The sequence below is a fragment of the Calonectris borealis genome, unplaced genomic scaffold (genome assembly GCF_964195595.1).
Source record: "Calonectris borealis unplaced genomic scaffold, bCalBor7.hap1.2 HAP1_SCAFFOLD_130, whole genome shotgun sequence".
In the NCBI taxonomy this organism is placed as follows: Eukaryota; Metazoa; Chordata; class Aves; order Procellariiformes; family Procellariidae; genus Calonectris; species Calonectris borealis.
This window is the reverse complement of record NW_027441518.1, coordinates 105,001-110,000: the sequence shown is the minus strand read 5'-3', so window position 1 is coordinate 110,000 and position 5,000 is coordinate 105,001.

Below are 5,000 nucleotides of genomic sequence, written 5' to 3'. Positions count from 1 at the left end.
AGCGACCCTTCACATTTTCATTTAATTTACAACTAACTCTTGCACGTACTCTTGCCAAATTTATCTATTACAGCCGTCTTTATTAAAGAATTAACAGTAATTACTAACAGGTACTCATCGGCCCCACCTTCCCTCTCTCTCCCTTTCCCGTCCGTCACCTCTTGGCGTGCCCGAAAGAGAGGAATGCAGATTTGGTAAAGAAATCCGATCCTTCGTTATTGATGTGTCCATAGCCATGTTTATGTTTTGGGATCTCTTCAATGAACCCAATGGTTTATTTCATTGGTTCGATAAATTAAGTCTTCCTTAATTTTTAACGTCGATTCATTTCCTTCATTTCCGCACGAAGGAATTCATTCATCGTCGTCGAATACCTCGGTCCTAAGCGAGGGATAGAAACGTCGGTCACCGAATCGCTAGTCACTTGACCTTGACCTTAATTTACCCGGGGTCAGTTCTTGGTGCGCAGGGGATTGAGGAGTATTTGTACACGCGTCTTAACAAAGCAGGTCGAGCGTTATCGAGATTCTCCAATCGGCCCCGTTTTATTTTTCCGGGGGTATCGTCCACCTAGCCGTGCTAAAAGAAAATTAATTTTACCAGAATTTGATTGATTTCTTTTTCCCTACGGAAACCGATACGGACAATAACTCTTGTGTGACGCAGTGCTCGCTCTCCTGCATTAAAAGCCCTTTAAATCCCAGAAACGGGCGGGGGGTGGGGGAATTACGCCCACACGCACGCACACGCACGCATGCCCCCACTCCCCATCGCCCACCGCGGGCAGGAAGACGGGGACAGGGTGGCCCTTGTATCAGACCCGCTTAAATCTCGAATCACCCCCCCGGTTCCCCACCTCCCCACACACCCCCCGGACGGGAGACGGCGGCAGCCCGGTCCAGCCGGACCCGGAGCACGGAGGGGCCGTCAGGTCTACCCGGCTCCGGGGCCGGCGGCGGCCGTCAGGTCTACCCGGCTCCGGGGCCGCCGGCGGCCGTCAGGTCTACCCGGCTCCGGGGCCGGCGGCGGCCGTCAGGTCTACCCGGCTCCGGGGCCGGCGGCGGCCGTCAGGTCTACCCGGCTCCGGGGCCGGCGGCGGCCGTCAGGTCTACCCGGCTCCGGGGCCGGCGGCGGCCGTCAGGTCTACCCGGCTCCGGGGCCGGCGGCGGCCGTCAGGTCTACCCGGCTCCGGGGCCGGCGGCGGCCGTCAGGTCTACCCGGCTCCGGGGCCGCCGGCGGCCGTCAGGTCTACCCGGCTCCGGGGCCGGCGGCGGCCGTCAGGTCTACCCGGCTCCGGGCCAGGCGGCGGCCGTCAGGTCTACCCGGCTCCGGGCCAGGCGGCGGCCGTCAGGTCTACCCGGCTCCGGGGCCGCCGGCGGCCGTCAGGTCTACCCGGCTCCGGGGCCGGCGGCGGCCGTCAGGTCTACCCGGCTCCGGGGCCGGCGGCGGCCGTCAGGTCTACCCGGCTCCGGGGCCGGCGGCGGCCGTCAGGTCTACCCGGCTCCGGGGCCGGCGGCGGCCGTCAGGTCTACCCGGCTCCGGGGCCGGCGGCGGCCGTCAGGTCTACCCGGCTCCGGGGCCGCCGGCGGCCGTCAGGTCTACCCGGCTCCGGGGCCGCCGGCGGCCGTCAGGTCTACCCGGCTCCGGGGCCGGCGGCGGCCGTCAGGTCTACCCGGCTCCGGGGCCGCCGGCGGCCGTCAGGTCTACCCGGCTCCGGGGCCGGCGGCGGCCGTCAGGTCTACCCGGCTCCGGGGCCGCCGGCGGCCGTCAGGTCTACCCGGCTCCGGGGCCGGCGGCGGCCGTCAGGTCTACCCGGCTCCGGGGCCGCCGGCGGCCGTCAGGTCTACCCGGCTCCGGGGCCGCCGGCGGCCGTCAGGTCTACCCGGCTCCGGGGCCGCCGGCGGCCGTCAGGTCTACCCGGCTCCGGGCCAGGCGGCGGCCGTCAGGTCTACCCGGCTCCGGGGCCGGCGGCGGCCGTCAGGTCTACCCGGCTCCGGGGCCGGCGGCGGCCGTCAGGTCTACCCGGCTCCGGGCCCGGCGGCGGCCGTCAGGTCTACCCGGCTCCGGGCCCGGCGGCGGCCGTCATGTCTACCCGGCTCCGGGCTCGGCGGCGGCCGTCAGGTCTACCCCTTTTCGGAGCCCGTGGGGCCGCCTGCGGTACCCGGCGACCGCGGGTTGTTGGTTGCGTAGCGTCCGGCGATAAGGGCGGCCAAGTCTACCCGGCTCCGGCGGGACTTGGTCGCCTTGCCGGGGCCGAGGGGTAGACGTGTTGTCCCCGCTGCTTCGTCGGAGCTGCCGAAGGGGTCGCTGTTTTTCGCTGCCTCCAGTTACGTCATCGTAAAAGTCGGCGTGGTTGGCGCGCCTCCCCGGTGCGCAGAGGCGCCGCTCTTGGAGCTTGCCGGCGGCGGGGACGTGCCGGTCCGTACTATAGGAGCGAGCCGTGACTCGTCTCCAGAGCAGCGCTCGTCAGCGGCTGCAAGGCCCGCGGTTCTGCCAGCAAAGTGGGGTGCTCGGCGGCCGTCGTGGCGGTTCCCTCGGTGGTCCGGCCCAGCTTCCAGTCTCTTCGGTCCGGCCATCTCCCAGCGCTTGCCCGACAAGCCAGCCCAGCGTGTCCGAGGGGTCGGGAGCTGCGGAGAGCCGGAGCCGGCGGCCGGCTCCGGCGGCCGTTGCCGACCGGCACGAGGCATAAGGCCGGATCCCGCAGGGCAGGGCAAAGACTCGAACGCACCCAGCCGGGGCCCAGTGATGGTGAAGGTCACTGCCGGAGGCAGACGGCCGGGGGGCGTCGAGCCTGCCGCGGCTTACTCCCGGCTCCAGAGGGCCCGGTTGGTGGGACGACCGAGGTTGGCGGCACCTCGTCCCTTTGTGCCAGCCTTAAGCTGGAGCCCGCGAAGCGGGCGGAGAGAGCGGCGGCCGGCTCCCGGCCAGCCGAACGCAGACGGCCGGGGGGTGCCGAGCCTGCCGCGGCTTCCCCCCCCCGGCCCCCCGAGGGCCCAACTGACGGCGCAGGCGGGGCGGCGGCGTCCCGTTTTCACCGGTGCGAGCCCTCCGCGGGCAGCTGGTGGTGTCAGGCGGGCCCGGTGACGGGACTGCGGCGTGCAGGCGAGGCGGCGGCGCCTCGTCCTCGTTTCCCCCGGGAGAAGCGGTTCCCCGCGGGGCAGGGCAAAGACCGGCGGCCGGTGGCGGTCGCCGGCACTCGAACGCTGGAAGGCCGGGGGAGCCGAGCCTCCCTCGGCCCCGGGGGGCCCGATGATGGCAAAGGCGGGTGCTGGCACCGTTCCGGGGCAGAGGTGCCCGCGAGTGCCCAGCCCACCAGGGCTGCCGCCGGCTGCCGAGGGCCGTGTGATGGAGACGGGCAAGGTGGCGGCGCCTTGTCCTTTTTCTCCGGCCTTAAGCTGGAGCCCGCGAAGCGGGCAGAAACACCGGCAGCCGAATGCAGACAGCCGGGGGGTCTCGAGTCGGCCGCGGCTTGCCCCGGCCCCCGAGGGCCCGGTGATGGTGCAGGCGGGGCGGCGGCGCCTCGTCCTCTTTTTTGCTGGCGCGAGTCCTGGTAGCAGGAGGGCTCGCTGGGAAGGTCTGCACTCGTACGGGCGAGGTGGCGGCGCCTCGCCCTTCCGAACTTCTCCAGCCCTAAGCTGGAGCCCGCGCAAGCGGGAAGAAAAGGGCGGCCGGTCCCTGCGGCCGGCAGCCGAAGGCAAGTGGCCGCGGGCGTCGAGCCTTGAGCGGCTTTTCCCGGCCCCCGTTACCCGGGGATGGCACGGGTGAGGCGCGGTGCCTCTTAGTCTTCTTCGGCCTTCTCCTCCCCCGGGGTAAGCGGTTCCCCGGGGCGCAGGGCAAAGACCGGTACCGGTGGCCGGCACTCGAACGCTGGAAGACCGGGGGAGTCGAGCCTGCCGCGGCTTTCCCTCGGTCCCGTTGACCTCGCTCAAGGGAATCGATGCGCGGAGCGGGTGGCCGGCGGCACCTCCCGCTCCCCCCCTTCAGTCGACCCAGACCCGCAGGCAGCGCCTGCAGAGGTGTTCCTGGGCGCGTCGGAGACGCTTCACGGCGGGCCGGCTCTGCCGGTGACCAGGCCGCCGTTGCGGCTCTCCGGAGACGCTGCCCCCTCGCTCGCACGCAGAGCCCCGCGTTCTGCCGCCCGCCCCGCCCGGGGCGGCGGCGAGCGCGCGCGGCCGTCGCTGTCCCAGGACCGTGGCCGTGGGGCCCGCGCTTCCTCTCCCGATCGAGGTGGCACCCAGGGCGCGTCGGAGACGCTTCACGGCGGGCCGGCTCTGCCGGTGACCAGGCCGCCGTTGCGGCTCTCCGCAGACGCTGCCCTCTCGCTCGCACGCAGAGCCCCGCGTTCTGCCGCCCGCCCCGCCCGGGGCGGCGGCGAGCGCGCGCGGCCGTCGCTGTCCCAGGACCGTGGCCGTGGGGCCCGTGCTTCCTTTCCGTCTCTCCTCTCCCCTTTCCCTTCCTGATCGATGAGGCCTTTCGGGTCGCGTCGGAGAGGGCCCCCGGCGGGCCGGCTCTTCCGTGCTCCCCGTAACAGGGAGCCACGGCGGTGTCCGGTGTTCAGGCCGGGCGGTCTCCTTTCCACTTCGCTTCCCGTCGCATGCGAGGTGTTGTCCTGCTGCCCCGAGCGACGGGGTTCCTCGGGCTTCTTTACCGAACCGGGCTGTGTGACGGCCGCGTGGCCCCGCGAGCTCTCAGGTGTCCTATCGCACGCGAGGCGCCGGTGCCGGCCTCGGTCCGGGTACCCGCGGGTGCCGGCCGCGAGCAGCGCTGGGCGGCGGGGCGGCCGAGCCAGAAAAGCCACCGGGGACGAGAAGGCGAGCGTGGGGCCGCACCCGCCCGGGTGGGCCCCGAGGCGTGCCGCGGGCGGCCGGGGGGCGTCCCCCGCCGCCGCTGCCGCCGCCGTCGCGTCGGCTCTCGGTGCCGCATCCCCGCCCGCTGCGGAGCGAGCCGCCCCGGCAGGGGCCTGGGTCCCGGGGTCGCGCCCGCCTCGTCGGGTCGCTGTC